This window comes from Bufo gargarizans, chromosome 7 (assembly GCF_014858855.1).
Source record: "Bufo gargarizans isolate SCDJY-AF-19 chromosome 7, ASM1485885v1, whole genome shotgun sequence".
In the NCBI taxonomy this organism is placed as follows: Eukaryota; Metazoa; Chordata; class Amphibia; order Anura; family Bufonidae; genus Bufo; species Bufo gargarizans.
Genome location: NC_058086.1, coordinates 97,128,002 through 97,146,611, shown reverse-complemented (window position 1 = coordinate 97,146,611; position 18,610 = coordinate 97,128,002). Strand labels below are relative to the sequence as shown.

General features: G+C 42.9%; 1 pseudogene; it reads left to right on the top strand.

The window, feature by feature from the left end:
• LOC122944178 overlaps positions 1-18,610 on the top strand; it is a 159,517-nt pseudogene that overhangs the window by 126,546 nt on the left and 14,361 nt on the right.

Genomic DNA, 18,610 nt, shown 5'->3' with positions numbered 1-18,610 from the left:
CCACATTGATTGATGATCTACTAAAGGAATTTCTATTTATATAAAGGAATTCTCTCCTGCAGCGCAATCCTTCTACATAACCTAACACTATCTGGCTATCTAATCAGGTACCGTATTACACTAATAAAGGCACAGCAGTAACAACAGATTTAGCTGAATATATATTTGAGGCCTAGTATTTAGGCGCTGGATGACAGGTATACGTTTACGAACAGAATTAGACTTGGAATTGGACAATAGCGTGTGTGTGAAGTTATTGAGAATAACCCTATCTGCACCGTGAATCTTATATACCCTTTTAGGGATAGATTTAAAGTAGGTCTGATACAGCAGAAACCACAAAATTAGGAAATTGCTAAATTGGGAATTGTATTTCAACCCTGAACAAAAACTGTGCTTTGACAGACACTAAATAACTTGACCAGCTACAGCAATAATGACAGATTTGGATGAATATAAATTTGAGGCCTATTTTGTAGGCGCTGAGTGAAAGGTATACGTTTACAGACAGAATTAGACTTGGAAATGCACAGTAGTGTGTGTGTGAAGTTATTGAGAATGACCCTATCTGCACCTTGAATCTTATATACCCTTTTAATGAATAGATTTAAAGTAGCCCTGATACAGCAGAAACCACTAATTTAGGAAATTGCTAATTTGGTAATTGTATTTCAACCCTGAACAAAAATATATCCTTTGCCAGACAGCAGACAGTATTACAATTGGCTGGCCACAGCTGAAACACCAGATTTAGGGTACTGCTATTTTGGCAATTGTATTTCACCCCTCAATAAAATAGCAAGCACAGCCAAGCCCCTGATGTAGGATATAGCCAAAAAATAACCACACTATTGTTGGTTAAATGCACTTGGTGACAGCTTCAACCTGATGTAACCTGCACTCCCTGGTGTATGGTAGCCATCTTGGCACCTAATAGGTAAGATTCAATGCAGGAATGTGGAACCTACACTCCCTGAAGTGTACGGTAGCTGTTATGGCACCTAACAGGCAGAATTTAGCGTAGGAACCCGTCTAACAGAGATCGCCTTGACGCTTGGCAGACGTGCTCGGATAGTTTTGTACAAAACGATTTGCCAAGTATCTCGCACTTATAGTGTAGCACTTGTTATTATTATGCAATTTTGTACTTTATATTGCAGTCAATTGTCGCATTGCATGTTTTTTGTCTTTCTCTGATGTAGGATATAGCCAAAGAACAACCACACTATTGATGGTTAAATGCACTTGGTGACAGGCTCAGCTTGCCCCTGATGTAGTATATGGCCAAAAAATAACCACACTATTGATGGTTAAATGCACTTGGTGTGACAGCTCCACCCTGATGTAGGATATAGCCAAAAAACAACCACACTATTGAGGGTTAAATGCACTTGGTGTGACAGCTTGACCCTGATGTGGGAAATAGCCAAAAAACAACCACACTATTGATGGTTAAATGCACTTGGTGACAGGCTAAGCTTGCCCCTGATGTAGTATATGGCCAAAAAATAACTACACTATTGATGGTTAAATGCACTTGGTGACAGCTTGAACCTGATGTAGGATGTAGCCAAAGAGCAACCACACTATTGATGGTTAAATGCACTTGGTGACAGGCTCAGCTTGCCCCTGATGTAGTATATGGCCAAAAAATAACTACATTATTGATGGTTAAATGCACTTGGTGTGACAGCTTGACCCTGATGTAGGATATAGCCAAAAAACAACCACAGTATTGAGGGTTAAATGCCGGTGACATCCTATACTGGCCATTAAGAAGAGGCAGAGCAGACATATAGAGAACGCTGACTATGGGGCACTATTATAAAGGTCCTATTATATTTTATTTACAGCCACATATAAATAGGATTACATGATAGTACCCAATTTGGAAAGATATCTATTTAGATATAACGGGCTGATAACTTAGTCTCTGCTCTGCCTCTTCTTAATGGCCAGTATCGGATGTCACCGGCTTGACCTAATCATGTGATCGGCTCGGCAGAGAAATCACATGATCGGCGCTGTAGTCACGTGGGTGCGTCTGATGTCAGACGCTATCTGTTCCATCTCCCACAGAGGACTACGTACCAGCGCCAGACGTCATCAGACACCGCCACCACGTGGGCCTCTCATGTGATCTGTACCCGGAAGTAATAGTTTAAAAGGCAGGAACGCCGTCAAAACTTCGCCGCCTATCCACGGACACCACCGGGTCATCATGATGCCATCACAGTCATTAGCAGTCTGACTTGCGGACATCACTACCGGCCTATCTATCTAGCCACCTAATGGGCATGCAAGTACTATCGATCCTATTATCTGATACCACCTAATGCGTCATATGTGATATCATCTAATGTTGCATATTGATTGGTGACGCTATACATACTGATGTGGATCAGTTGTTAGAGCTGACTTATTAGTAAATACTGTTATGCCATTGATGTCCGATTTGCCTGTATCTTATATTTTCGGCCTGGTATAAACGTATAGGCACTGTCCTACTACAAAATTGGGCTATATACCTAGCTATAGGATTTGGTATACCCCAGTTTGGCCATAGTTTGAAGCACGAGATATGTGAATGATTTTAGGCTCCTTTCATCAATATTGAGACCTTTTCACCTACCCATTCATTATCTCTCGATAACAGTAACTGATCATAGCTTCTTATCAAACTGATTGATCAGTGTCTTCTACCTATTGGCCTACTTTATTCTTATTATATGTTCCAATTTATCTCTGACTATTTTTAAAGAGAAAAATTTTAAATTAAAAAGAGAATAAACTCGTATATGTATAATAATATCCGTAACTTTATATGGTGATAGATATTCTTTGTCAAATATGTCCCCTGATGAGCCAGACATCAACCAGGCAAAACGCGTAGGGACGGTATTGGACATTTGACCCTTTTTTTTGTTCACACTTGGTAACAGGGTGTTTTTTGTCACCTATTTTGGGTATTTATATATTTAATTCTTTTTTGTGTTTTGTTGTGTAGATTAGCCTAGGTGTCCTCACTAGGGTCCCCTAGTACATAGGCATCCACCCCTTGCGAGGGTTAATTAGGGACACCAGGAGGCATGAGAGACGGGATCGCCCCTATCGGGGCGGCTATTCCGTATTTAGGCAGGGCTGCTACACTAGGGCCAGAATTAGGGCCACTGCCCCCAGGAGATTCTTACTAACATCAATCAACCAGATTGCAAACATTGTGCAAGTTAAATCTGCCCTTAGATTCTGATTTTCTTTTTCTTATTATTTACTATATATTAGAAGGGTGTAATAACTGTTTTATATATAAATATTAAAAGTTATATTCCAGCATGCAATGTCAATCAGCTGCGTCAGGACATAGTGGGAAGCGATGCAGAGTTGTGTCGGCTCCCGGATAAGGAGAGGAAAATCTGTCCCGACCGCTTCCCTGCAAGCCGCCTATGAAAAGGCAAAAAGCATGGGGCATGGAGCGTCTTAGTTATACGGAAAGATAGAATAAAATAATTATATGTATTTAATCTTCAGAATAAGTGTCTAAGGGGAGACATGCTTAATCTACATCAATATACAGTCAGGACCATAAATATTGGGACATCGACACAATTCTAAGATTTTTGGCTCTATACGCCACCACAATGGTTTTGAAATGAAACGAACAAGGTGTGCTTTAACTGCAGACTGTCAGTTTTAATTTGAGAGTATTTACATCCAAATCAGGTGAACGGTGTAAGAATTACAACAGTTTGCATATGTGCCTCCCACTTGTTAAGGGACCAAAAGTATTGGGACAGTTGGCTTCTCACCTGTTCCATGGCCAGGTGTGTGTTATTCCCTCACTATCCCAATTACAACGAGCAGATAAAAGGTCCAGGATTCATTTCAAGTGTGCTATTTGCATTTGGAATCTGTTGCTGTCAACTCTCAAGATGAGATCCAAAGAGCTGTCACTATCAGTGAAGCAAGCCATCATTAGGCTGAAAAATCAAAACAAACCCATCAGAGAGATAGCAAAAACATTAGGCGTGGCCAAAACAATTGTTACATTCTTAAAAAGAAGGAACGCACCGGTGAGCTCAGCAACACCAAAAGACCCGGAAGACTACGGAAAACAACTGTGGTGGATGAGTTTACATGAAGAATTCTTTCCCTGGTGAAGAAAACACCCTTCACAACAGTTGGCCAGATCAACAACACTCTCCAGGAGGTAGGTATATGTGTGTCAAAGTCAACAATCAAGAGAAGACTTCACCATAGGGAATACAGAGGGTTCACCACAAGATGTAAACCATTGGTGAGACTCAAAAACAGGAAGGCCAGATTAGAGTTTGCCAAACAACATCTAAAAAAAGCCTTCACAGATCTGGAACAACATCCTATGGACAGATGAGACCAAGATCAACTTGTACCAGAGTGATGGGAAGAGAAGAGTATGGAGAAGGAAAGGAACTGCTCATGATCCTAACCATACCACCTCATTAGTGAAGCATGGTGGTGGTAGTGTTATGGCGTGGGCATGTATGGCAGCCAATGGAATTTAGTTCTCTTGTATTTATTGATGATGTGACTGCTGACAAAAGCAGCAGGATGAATTTTAAAAGTGTTTTGGGCAATATTATCTGCTCATATTCAGCCAAATGCTTCAGAGCTCATTGTGTCTGTGAAGGTTCTCATTTTTCCAGGCCATGGTATATCTGTAAAGAATAAATCGAAGCAACTGGACGTACTGTAGATTTCTTGAAAACGTTTCACTCGTTCTTCCAACGAGCTTTCTCAATTCTGAGTGACTGTACAAGAATTCTCTGGGAATAAATATGTAACTGAACCGACATCTGGTAATTATACCCAGCATGGGGTCAGAGGTCATTATACCCAGCATGGGGTCAAAGGTGTTGATTCCATTATCCTAATTGGAGTCAGTAGGTGATAAAGACTTCCCAGAAAAAGGTGTCAAGACAGCATTGTATGTGGCAGATAATAGAGCAACGCTGAAACATGGAGGAGAGTAGCAGATGTCACAGTACATGCACAGCTAGCTCAGCACACTAAGAGCAAGGAGAATCAGAAGAACAAGTTCTGCATTTTGTTATCCCGAACTGCAAACAGCCATACCAGTGAGGAACTGACATGGAGGGGAAAGGAGGAAACAAGGACAGTGTAAAACAAAGAGAAGTGGGTGCAGAATCTTTCAGACTGGGTTCTCAGCCTAAGATGGATGTCCTTGCGAAAGGGTTGAATTTTGCAATCACACCAAGAACCATACCAATAGTTCATATTATTTCAGCCACTGAGGCCTCAATCCACAGCAACAAAGTACCACAGGATGAGGCTGAACAACTTCGCCTTAAAGTGTCTACAGCACTGGCCAGTGCCAAACCACCTCCTTCAAACTTGACTAGAGAAGAAAGGAGGGCGGTTACATCCCTGAAGAAAGACACAAACATCACCATCCTGCCTGCGGATAAAGGAAGATGCACGGTTGTACTTAATACATCTGACTACGATGCCAAGGTGACCACACTCCTGGATGATAACAACACATATGAGGCCCTAAGACGAGACCCAACCATTGGCTACAAGAAGAAGGTTATAGAACTACTACAACTAGGACAAGGACAAAATCATTGATCGGGCCATGTATCATCGCCTCTACCCTGGGGAAGCCCCTCCATGTATTTATGGACTTCCTAAGATACATAAGGACGGGACCCCTCTCAGGCCAATTGTCAGCAGCATCAATGCTGTGACCTACAATGTGCCAACATACCTAGCCAGAATCCTAGCGCCCTTGGTTCGAAACACACTACATCACATACAGAACTCTCAGGATTTCACCACCAAAATCCAGAACTTGGTATTGGACACAGAAGAAACAATGGTCTCCTATGATGTTACATCCCTCTTCACCTGCATACCCACTACAGAGGCAATTGAAACAGTCAGAAAACAGTTGCTACTAGACAACACCTTAGGCTGCAAAACAGAACTTAGCCCAGACCAAGTGTGTGCCTTACTAGACCTTTGTCTGAGTACCACCTACTTCAAGTATAAGGACAAGTTCTACAAGCAAAAACATGGCTGTGCTATGGGATCGCCAGTCTCACCTATTGCAGCGAACCTGTATATGGAGGAAGTAGAAAGGAAAGCCCTGACCACTTTCAAGGGAATTACACTGAGTCATTGGTTCAGCTATGTGGATGACACTTGGGTTAAAATTCATAAACAAGAGTTGCAGGCTTTCACCGATCACATCAACTCAGTGGATCATAACATCAATTTCACACGGGAAGATATTCAGAACAAAAAAACTGGTGTTTCTGGACTGTCGTATAATAGTGGAAAAGGGAAGGAAGCTGGGAATAGAGGTCTATCGAAAACCAACACACACAGACCAGTACTTGCTATTTGATTCCCACCATCCTCTAGACCACAAACTGGGAGTCATCCAGACTGTACACCATCGGGCAGAGAAAATCCCCACCAGTACAGAGGCCAAGGTGAAGGAATTCAAACACCTCAGAGGGGCACTTAAAACTTGTGGGTATCCAGTTTGGGCCTTTGTCAAAACAGAAGGAAGGAGAAGAAAGAGCACCAAGACTACCAGTGAGAGCGAGAAGCATGACAGACGCAAGAATATGGTTATCCCATATGTAGCTGGGGTGTCTGAGAAACTCAAAAGGATTTTTAATAAACATCACATCCCTGTCTGCTTTAAACCCAGCAACACACTGAGGCAACAACTGGTTCACCCAAAAGACCCAACGCCTAAACACAAGATGGACAACATTGTGTACACAGTCCAGTGCAATGAGCAATGCTCAGAACTGTATATCGGCGAAACAAAACAACAACTACATCAGCATATGGCTCAGCATAGAAGAGCCAAAACCTCTGGTCAAGATTCAGCCATGTACTTGCATCTAAAAGAAACAGGTCACACCTTTGAAGACAGTCAAGTACGTGTTTTGGATAAGGAGGACGATTGGTACAAACGATGTGTGAAGGAGGCCACCTACATAAAAATGGAGAAGCCAAGCTTGAATAGAGGCGGGGGGTTAGACATCTATTGTCTGCCACATACAATGCTGTCTTGACACCTTTTTTCTGGGAAGTCTTTATCACCTACTGACTCCATGCTGGGTATAATGACCTCTTACCCCATGCTGGGTAAAATTACCAGATGTTGATTCAGTTGCATTTTTATTCCCAGAGAATTCTTGTACAGTCACTCAGAATTGAGAAAGCTCGTTGGAAGAACGAGTGAAACATTTTCAAGAAATCTACAGTACGTCCAGTTGCCTTGATTTATTCCTTACAGATATTCAGAACTCATTGGACGACGCTTCACAGTGCAGATGAACAATGACCCAAAGCATACTGCAAAAGCAACCAAAGAGTTTTTTAAGGGCAAGAAGTGGAATGTTATGCAATAACCAAGTCAATCACCTGACCTGAATCCAATTGAGCATGCATTTTACTTGCTGGAGACAAAGCTGAAGAGAAAATGCCCCAAGAACAAACAGGAACTGAAGACAGTTGCAGTAGAGGCCTGGCAGAACATCACCAGGGATAAAACCTAGCGTTCCAGACTTCAGGCTGTAATTGACTGCAAAGGATTTGTAACCAAGTATTAAAAAGTTAGTTTGATTTATGATTATTATTCTGTCCCATTACTTTTGGTCTCTTAACAAGTGGGAAGCACATATGCAAACTATTGTAATTTCTTCACTGTTCACCTGATTTGGATGTAAATACTCTCAAATTAAATCTGACAGTCTGCAGTTAACCACTTAAGGACCACAGGTTTATACCCCCCTAGTGACCAGGCCCTTTTTTACAAATCGGCACTCCACAACTTTAGCGGTTTATTGCTCGGTCATGCAACTTACCACCCAAATGAATTTTACCTCCTTTTCTTCTCACTAATGGAGCTTTCATTTGGTGGTATTTTATTGCCGCTGACATTTTTACTTTTTTTGTTATTAATCGAAATTTAACGATTTTTTTGCAAAAAAATGACATTTTTCACTTTCAGCTGTAAAATTTTGCAAAAAAAACGACATCCATATATACATTTTTCGCCAAATTTATTGTTCTACATGTCTTTGATAAAAAAAAATGTTTGGGCAAAAAAAAAATGGTTTGGGTAAAAGTTATAGCATTTGCAAACTATGGTACAAAAATGTGAATTTCCGCTTTTTGAAACAGCTCTGACTTTCTGAGCACCTGTCATGTTTCCTGAGGTTCTACAATGCCCAAACAGTAGAAAACCCCCACAAATGACCCCATTTCGGAAAGTAGACACCCTAAGGTATTCGCTGATGGGCATAGTGAGTTCATAGAACTTTTTATTTTTTGTCACAAGTTAGCGGAAAATGATGATGATTTTTTTTTATTTTTTTTTTTCTTACAAAGTCTCATATTCCACTAACTTGCGACAAAAAATAAAAAATTCTAAAAACTTGCCATGCCCCTCACGGAATACCTTGGGGTGTCTTCTTTCCAAAATGGGGTCACTTGTGGGGTAGTTATACTGCCCTGGCAATTTAGGGGCCCAAATGTGTGAGAAGAACTTTGCAATCAAAATGTGTAAAAAATGACCGGTGAAATCCAAAAGGTGCACTTTGGAATATGTGCCCCTTTGCCCACCTTGGCTGCAAAAAAGTGTGACACATCTGGTATCGCCGTACTCAGGAGAAGTTGGGGAATGTGTTTTGGGGTGTCATTTTACATATACCCATGCTGGGTGAGAAAAATATCTTGGTCAAATGCCAACTTTGTATAAAAAAATGGGAAAAGTTGTCTTTTGCCAAGATATTTCTCTCACCCAGCATGGGTATATGTAAAATGACACCCCAAAACACATTCCCCAACTTCTCCTGAGTACGGCGATACCACATGTGTGACACTTTTTGGTGCCAAGGTGGGCAAAGGGGCACATATTCCAAAGTGCACCTTTCAGATTTTGCAGGCCATTTTTTACACATTTTGATTGCAAGGTACTTCTCACACATTTGGGCCCCTAAATTGCCAGGGCAGTATAACTACGCCACAAGTGACCCCATTTTGGAAAGAAGACACCCCAAGGTATTCCGTGAGGGGCATGGCGAGTTCCTAGAATTTTTTATTTTTTGTCACAAGTTAGCGGAAAATGATGATTTTTTATTTTTTATCTTTTTTCCTTACAAAGTCTCATATTCCACTAACTTGCGACAAAAAATAAAAAATTCTAGGAACTCGCCATGCCCCTCACGGAATACCTTGGGGTGTCTTCTTTCCAAAATGGGGTCACTTGTGGCGTAGTTATACTGCCCTGGCAATTTAGGGGCCCAAATGTGTGAGAAGTACTTTGCAATCAAAATGTGTAAAAAATGGCCGGTGAAATCCGAAAGGTGCACTTTGGAATATGTGCCCCTTTGCCCACCTTGGCATCAAAAAAGTGTCACACATCTGGTATCGCCGTACTCAGGAGAAGTTGGGGAATGTGTTTTGGGGTATCATTTTACATATACCCATGCTGGGTGAGAGAAATATCTTGGCAAAAGACAACTTTTCCCATTTTTTTATACAAAGTTGGCATTTGACCAAGATATTTTTGTCACCCAGCATGGGTATATGTAAAATGACACCCCAAAACACATTCCCCAACTTCTCCTGAGTACGGCGATACCAGATGTGTCACACTTTTTTGCTGCCAAGGTGGGCAAAGGGGCACATATTCCAAAGTGCACCTTTCGGATTTTGCAGGGCATTTTTTACACATTTTGATTGCAAAGTTCTTCTCACACATTTGGGCCCCTAAATTGCCAGGGCAGTATAACTACGCCACAAGTGACCCCATTTTGGAAAGAAGACACCCCAAGGTATTCCGTGAGGGGCATGGCGAGTTCCTAGAATTTTTTATTTTTTGTCGCAAGTTAGTGGAATATGAGACTTTGTAAGGAAAAAAGAAAAAAAAAGAAAAATCATCATTTTCCGCTAACTTGTGACAAAAAATAAAAAATTCTAGGAACTCGCCGTGCCCCTCACGGAATACCTTGGGGTGTCTTCTTTCCAAAATGGGGTCACTTGTGGCGTAGTTATACTGCACTGGCAATTTAGGGGCCCAAATGTGTAAGAAGTACCTTGCAATCAAAATCTGTAAAAAATGGCCGGTGAAATCCGAAAGGTGCACTTTGCAATATGTGCCCCTTTGCCCACCTTGGCAGCAAAAAAGTGTCACACATGTGGTATCGCCGTACTCAGGAGAAGTTGGGGAATGTGTTTTGGGGTGTCATTTTACATATACCCATGCTGGGTGAGAAAAATATCTTGGCAAAAGACAACTTTTCCCATTTTTTTATACAAAGTTGGCATTTGACCAAGATATTTTTCTCACCCAGCATGGGTATATGTAAAATGACACCCCAAAACACATTCCCCAACTTCTCCTGAGTACGGCGATACCACATGTGTGACACTTTTTTGCAGCCTAGATGCGCAAAGGGGCCCAAATTCCTTTTAGGAGGGCATTTTTAGACATTTGGATCCCAGACTTCTTCTCACACTTTCGGGCCCCTAAAAAGCCAGGGCAGTATAAATACCCCACATGTGACCCCACTTTGGAAAGAAGACACCCCAAGGTATTCAATGAGGGGCCTGGCGAGTTCCTAGAATTTTTTTTTTTTTTGCATAAGTTAGCGGATATTGATTTTTTTTTTGTTTTTTTCCTCACAAAGTCTCACTTTCCGCTAACTTAGGACAAAAATTTCAATCTTTCATGGACTCAATATGCCCCTCACGGAATACCTTGGGGTGTCTTCTTTCCGAAATGGGGTCACATGTGGGGTATTTATACTGCCCTGGCTTTTTAGGGGCCCTAAAGCGTGAGAAGAAGTCTGGAATATAAATGTCTAAAAATGTTTACGCATTTGGATTCCGTGAGGGGTATGGTGCGTCCATGTGAGATTTTATTTTTTGACACAAGTTAGTGGAATATGAGACTTTGTAAGAAAAAACAAAAACAAACAAAAAATTTCCGCTAACTTGTGCCAAAAAAAATGTCTGAATGGAGCCTTACCAGGGGGGGGGGGGGGGGGGTGTGATCAATGACAGGGGGGTGATCAATGACAGGGGGGTGATCACCCATATAGACTCCCTGATCACCCCCCTGTCACTGATCACCCCCCCTGTAAGGCTCCATTCAGACATCCGCATGATTTTTTACGGATCCATGGATACATGTATCGGATCCACAGAACGCATGCGGACGTCTGAATGGAGCCTTACAGGGGGGTTATCAATGACAGGGGGTGATCAGGGTAATCAGGGTGATCACCCCCCTGTCACTGATCACCCCCCTGTAAAGCTCCATTCAGACATCCGCATGATTTTTTACGGATCCATGGATACATGTATCGGATCCACAGAACGCATGCGGACGTCTGAATGGAGCCTTACAGGGGGGTTATCAATGACAGGGGGTGATCAGGGTAATCAGGGTGATCACCCCCCTGTCACTGATCACCCCCCCTGTAAGGCTCCATTCAGACATCCGCATGATTTTTTACGGATCCATGGATACATGTATCGGATCCACAAAACGCATGCGGACGTCTGAATGGAGCCTTACAGGGGGGTTATCAATGACAGGGGGTGATCAGGGTAATCAGGGTGATCACCCCCCTGTCACTGATCACCCCCCCTGTAAGGCTCCATTCAGACATCCGCATGATTTTTTACGGATCCATGGATACATGGATCGGATCCACAAAACGCATGCGGACGTCTGAATGGAGCCTTACAGGGGGGTTATCAATGACAGGGGGTGATCAGGGTAATCAGGGTGATCACCCCCCTGTCACTGATCACCCCCCCTGTAAGGCTCCATTCAGACATCCGCATGTGTTTTGTGGATCCGATCCATGTATCCATGGATCCGTAAAAAATCATGCGGATGTCTGAATGGAGCCTTACAGGGGGGGTGATCAGTGACAGGGGGTGATCAGGGAGTGTATATGGGTGATCACCCGCCTGTCATTGATCACCCCCCTGTCATTGATCACCCCCCCTGTAAGGCTCCATTCAGACATCCGCATGATTTTTTACGGATACATGGATACATGGATCGGATCCACAAAACGCATGCTGACGTCTGAATGGAGCCTTACAGGGGGGTTATCAATGACAGGGGGTGATCAGGGTAATCAGGGTGATCACCCCCCTGTCACTGATCACCCCCCCTGTAAGGCTCCATTCAGACATCCGCATGATTTTTTACGGATCCATGGATACATGGATCGGATCCACAAAACGCATGCTGACGTCTGAATGGAGCCTTACAGGGGGGTTATCAATGACAGGGGGTGATCAGGGTAATCACCCCCCTGTCACTGATCACCCCCCCTGTAAGGCTCCATTCAGACATCCGCATGATTTTTTACGGATCCATGGATCGGATCCACAAAACGCATGCGGACGTCTGAATGGAGCCTTACAGGGGGGTTATCAATGACAGGGGGGTGATCAGGGAGTGTATATGGGTGATCACCCGCCTGTCATTGATCACCCCCTGTAAGGCTCCATTCAGACGTCCGCATGTGTTTTGCGGATCCGATCCATGTATCCATGGATCCGTAAAAATCATGCGGACGTCTGAATGGAGCCTTACAGGGAAGTGATCAATGACAGGGGGTGATCAGGGAGTGTATATGGGTGATCACCCGCCTGTCATTGATCACCCCCCTGTAAGGCTCCATTCAGACGTCCGTATGCTTTTTGCGGATCCGATCCATGTATCCGTGGATCCGTAAAAATCATACGGACGTCTGAACGGAGCCTGACAGGGGGGGTGATCAATGACAGGGCGGTGATCAATGACAGGGGGGTGATCAGGGAGTTTATATGGGGTGATCAGGGGTTTATAAGGGGTTAATAAGTGACGGGGGGGGGGGGTGTAGTGTAGTGTTTGGTGCGACTGTACTGACCTACCTGAGTCCTCTGGTGGTCGATCCTAACAAAAGGGACCACCAGAGGACCAGGTAGGAGGTATATTAGACGCTGTTATGAAAACAGCGTCTAATATACCTGTTAGGGGTTAAAAAATTCGGATCTCCAGCCTGCCAGCGAGCGATCGCCGCTGGCAGGCTGGAGATCCACTCGCTTACCTTCCGTTCCTGTGAGCGCGCGTGCCTGTGAGCGCGCGCGCCTGTGTGCGCGCGTTCACAGGAAATCTCGGCTCACGCGAGATGACGCCAATCGGCGTTAGCGTAGCCTGGGAGAGCCGCCGCGATGACGCCTTTCGGCGTTACAGTTGCGGCAAGCGGTTAAAGCACCTCTTGTTTGTTTCATTTCAAATCCATTGTGGTGGCGTATGTCCCAATATTTATGGACCTGACTGTATAAATGGCCCATCCAAACAAAATATGTTGAAAAGCTGTTCCATGTAAAAAGTTCAGTGTCTAGAGGCATCAACACTTCTTTTCCGTAAGAACTGTAAATCTGTGAAACAGTCTACCTCAAATTATGGTAAGACCAGGAACATTTAAAATTGACAATTATTATACAAACAATATCAGGAAATCAAGGCCAATGTATAATCTGGTCACTTGCTAGGCACACTCCAGTGGACAACAATTCTTAAAAGTTCACTGGATTCCAAATTAGCACTAGTGCTCTTTATTTTATAGTAATCTGCCTTCAGCTCTCCCCCAAGGCTCCACAATCCAGACCCCCCAGAAGAAGGAGTCTACCCAATTTCCCACTCAATTGCACTGTAAAGTTCCATTCTGTTAAAGAGTTTTATATATTTATATTATATATTTTCTATATTTCAGAATCATTCATATAAGTAAGAATACAGGATATCCATTTGATCAATTATAATGTAGATCGATGGTGGATCTGTTTGTAAAGGGGCGTTTACATGTGCCAAAAAGTAGCATTGTCAGGAAAGAAGTGCTGATTCCCAACAGTTAGCTGCCTGCTTATTTACATGCAGCGATCATCTCCACAGTATGAGGACGATTGATCACCCGATGAACAAGCATTTTGATGTTCATTGCGTGATTGGTGGCACCTTTACACAAGCAGATTATCAGGTTCGAACAGGGGTGTAACGATTGCGGTCACAGAGGGTGCAGCCCCGCCGCAAGTGATTCAAATTTTTATTTAATGGTAAATGACCGGTCGGGCCCCGGCCTCTGTCCTGGCCGGCGGCACAGCACTGCGCACTCGCAGTTAGTAACATATGAAGCTCTACCACCCCTGGCCCCACCTCCACCCATCCGGTGCCGCTTTCTTGCTGTGATGCAGACCAGACCCGTGACCTTGCACTGGGTCTCACAGGATGACGCGGGCCTGCAATTCACGCTGGAAGATGGAATTATGTGAGCGAGAGCAAGACGGTGGGAGCAGAGCAGTCTCACTCTCAGAGTAGGTAAGTATTTTTTTTTATGTGCACACCGCTGGCTTCATAGCTCACAGGGGGGCACCTGGCATGGCAGGAAATCCTTCACAGGAGCCAAAATGTTTTATATTTTACAGAGGGGAAAAAAATGGAGAATATATATATATATATATATATATATATATATATGTATACACATACACACACACACACATACGACAAATGGAATATATATAGAGGGGGCAAAATGGATATACAGGGAGTGCAGAATTATTAGGCAAGTTGTATTTTTGAGGATTAATTTTATTATTGAACAACAACCATGTTCTCAATGAACCCAGAAAACTAATTAATATCAAACCTGAATATTTTTGGAAGTAGTTTTTAGTTTGTTTTTAGTTTTAGCTATTTTAAGGGGATATCTGTGTGTGCAGGTGACTATTACTGTGCATAATTATTAGGCAACTTAACAAAAAACAAATATATACCCATTTCAATTATTTATTTTCACCAGTGAAACCAATATAACATCTCAACATTCACAAATATACATTTCTGACATTCAAAAATAAAACAAAAACTAATCAGTGACCAATATAGCCACCTTTCTTTGCAAGGACACTTAAAAGCCTGCCATCCATGGATTCTGTCAGTGTTTTGATCTGTTCACCATCAACATTGCGTGCAGCAGCAACCACAGCCTCACAGACACTGTTCAGAGAGGTGTACTGTTTTCCCTCGCAAATCTCACATTTGATGATGGACCACAGGTTCTCAATGGGGTTCAGATCAGGTGAACAAGGAGGCCATGTCATTAGTTTTTCTTCTTTTATACCCTTTCTTGCCAGCCACGCTGTGGAGTACTTGGACGCGTGTGATGGAGCATTGTCCTGCATGAAAATCATGTTTTTCTTGAAGGATGCAGACTTCTTCCGGTACCACTGCTTGAAGAAGGTGTCTTCCAGAAACTGGCAGTAGGACTGGGAGTTGAGCTTGACTCCATCCTCAACCCGAAAAGGCCCCATAAGCTCATCTTTGATGATACCAGCCCAAACCAGTACTCCACCTCCACCATGCTGGCGTCTGAGTCGGACTGGAGCTCTCTGCCCTTTACCAATCCAGCCACGGGCCCATCCATCTGGTCCATCAAGACTCACTCTCATTTCATCAGTCCATAAAACCTTAGAAAAATCAGTCTTGAGATATTTCTTGGCCCAGTCTTGATGTTTCAGCTTGTGTGTCTTGTTCAGTGGTGGTCGTCTTTCAGCCTTTCTTACCTTGGCCATGTCTCTGAGTATTGCACACCTTGTGCTTTTGGGCACTCCAGTGATGTTGCAGCTCTGAAATATGGCCAAACTGGTGGCAAGTGGCATCTTGGCAGCTGCACGCTTGACTTTTCTCAGTTCATGGGCAGTTATTTTGCGCCTTGGTTTTTCCACACGCTTCTTGCGACCCTGTTGACTATTTTGAATGAAACGCTTGATTGTTCGATGATCACACTTCAGAAGCTTTTTTAAGAGTGCTGCATCCCTCTGCAAGATATCTCACTATTTTTGACTTTTCTGATCCTGTCAAGTCCTTCTTTTGACCCATTTTGCCAAAGGAAAGGAAGTTGCCTAATAATTATGCACACCTGATATAGGGTGTTGATGTCATTAGACCACACCCCTTCTCATTACAGAGATGCACATCACCTAATATGCTTAATTGGTAGTAGGCTTTCGAGCCTATACAGCTTGGAGTAAGACAACATGCATAAAAAGGATGATGTGGTCAAAATAATAATTTGCCTAATAATTCTGCACTCCCTGTATACAGGGCCCCCGTATATATATATATATATATATATACAAATTTTGCCCCTCTGTATATATTCCATTTTGACCCTGTATGTATATCCATTTGCCCCTACTGTATATATTCCATTTTGCCCCCTGTGTGTGTGTGTGTGTATGTATGTATATATATATATATATATATATACACACACACACACACACACACACACACACACACACACACACACACACACACACACATTTTGCCCCCTCTGTGCAGACTAACCAATCGGATTGTCACAGTGTAAAAGTGCTGGTTTCAGGCTATGTTCTGCACTCTGCAGATCAGAGTCTGAAATCAGGTTACCATATCCTCTGTGCCCCTAATCTGTGCCCCCAGTATATGTGAGCCCCCTTCCCCGATATGTGCCCCCTTCTGTGCACCCTGCCTATAGCTTTTCTGGCCAAGTCCTCATCTGTGCTCCCTTGTACGGTGCCCCTGCTCTATCTGATGGCAGCAGCTCTGTTCCTGAGCCGCCACCATCAGCAGCGAGTGTCAACTGTATGCAACGAAACATGTCGGGAGGGGTAGTGTACTAGTGTGTGTGGTTTTAGACAGGGTTAGCATTAGTTACAATTATATATGTAGGAAAGATTGAGGGACGGTGTGCATGTATACTGGGGAAGGTGTGCGAGTGACAAAAGTGAGCTCCGTGCATGTTGCCTAATGGTTGCCACATTGTATCAACACTAGCAATGTGAGCAATTAGGATTGAAATGAAACATTATACAGACTAACTATTAGCAGTGTGGCTGTGGTTAAGCCACTGTGTTTGAAGTCAGCGACTTGCTACAAAGCACGTGTGATACAATCAATTGATGAAGCTCAATATATAGATACCAAGTATCAACAACTTTGAAGTCTCCTCCACCTCCAGTGGAAAATACCTGGGGGGTTGGTGTGAGTAGAAGAATATAGTCCCCTGTAGTTGCTGCTAACCATACAAGATTCAATACAATCGCAGAGAATACGGATATCGACACTGTGGTTAAAACTAATCCACAGTGTCCAATCAGTTTTGTGTAGCATAATAAATATCACCTTCAGACATTATATAGAAACAACTCAGCACAAGGGGCTTCTCTGATCTTCGCTCCTCCCTTAGCCCAGTATATACTGTGTGACAAAAAAAGAAAATAAATCGACGTTTGAAGGTCAATATAACATATTGGCCAATAGACCACGAATTGTCAAGTGGCATAAATTATATATATATATATATACACACACACACACACACACACACATACAGTACAGACCAAACGTTTGGACACACCTTCTCATTCAAAGAGTTTTCTTTATTTTCATGACTATGAAAATTGTAGATTCACACTGAAGGCATCAAAACTATGAATTAACACATGTGGAATTCTATACATAACAAAAAAGTGTGAAACAACTGAAAATGTCATATTCTAGGTTCCTCAAAGTAGCCACTTTTTACTTTGATTACTGCTTTGCACACTCTTGGCATTCTCTTGATGAGCTTCAAGAGGTAGTCACCTGAAATGGTCTTTCAACAGTCTTGAAGGAGTTCCCAGAGATGCTTAGCACTTGTTGGCCCTTTTGCCTTCACTCTGCGGTCCAGCTCACCCCAAACCATCTCGATTGGGTTATGGTCCAGTGACTGTGGAGGCCAGGTCATCTGGTGCAGCACCCCATCACTCTCCTTCATGGTCAAATAGCCCTTACACAGTTAGACCAACCTATAAGAAAAATCTCACATATAATGTGTAGATAACACTGGGGTCTAGTATAATATACTGAGCCAACCAAAAAACAAAACCAATAACCCCAAAGAAAAGTGGGAGACACACATATAAAATATATGTAATTTATTGAGACATGATCACATAACAAACAATATGTGAAACATAAGGCACAAGTGTACAGGAGGGGGGAGAGACCTCATGTAAGGAGGTAAGATACAACCTCTCTCCCAAACACACAACTGGCAGGGGAAAATATGTCACAACCCTAGGTATACATCAGCATGAAAATTGTGAGAACTGTAGGTTCACTCAAAGTAACATGTATTGGTATGTATGTTGCATGCACAGAAAGATAAATGAAAAAATGAGCAAATAGAACAAGGCAAACTAGCCCACCCAAAAGCCTAGGATGGCCGCATAAGATATGCACATAGCCATTGAACTGTAAAATACAGACAGAGGCAAGTGTGCCAAGTGCAGGTGGCAATAGAGATATAAAAAGAAATGTAACAACTAACTGAGCAAAACAACAAAACATGTATTACCCATGATATGCTGGACCCAGAGCGTGTGACCAAAAGCTGCACCTCGACGTACGTTTCACCTGGAGAGGCTTCGTCAGGAGGTAAAGTAACAAACTGAGTTCGTCCTTAAATGGTTTGGTCCACAGCTG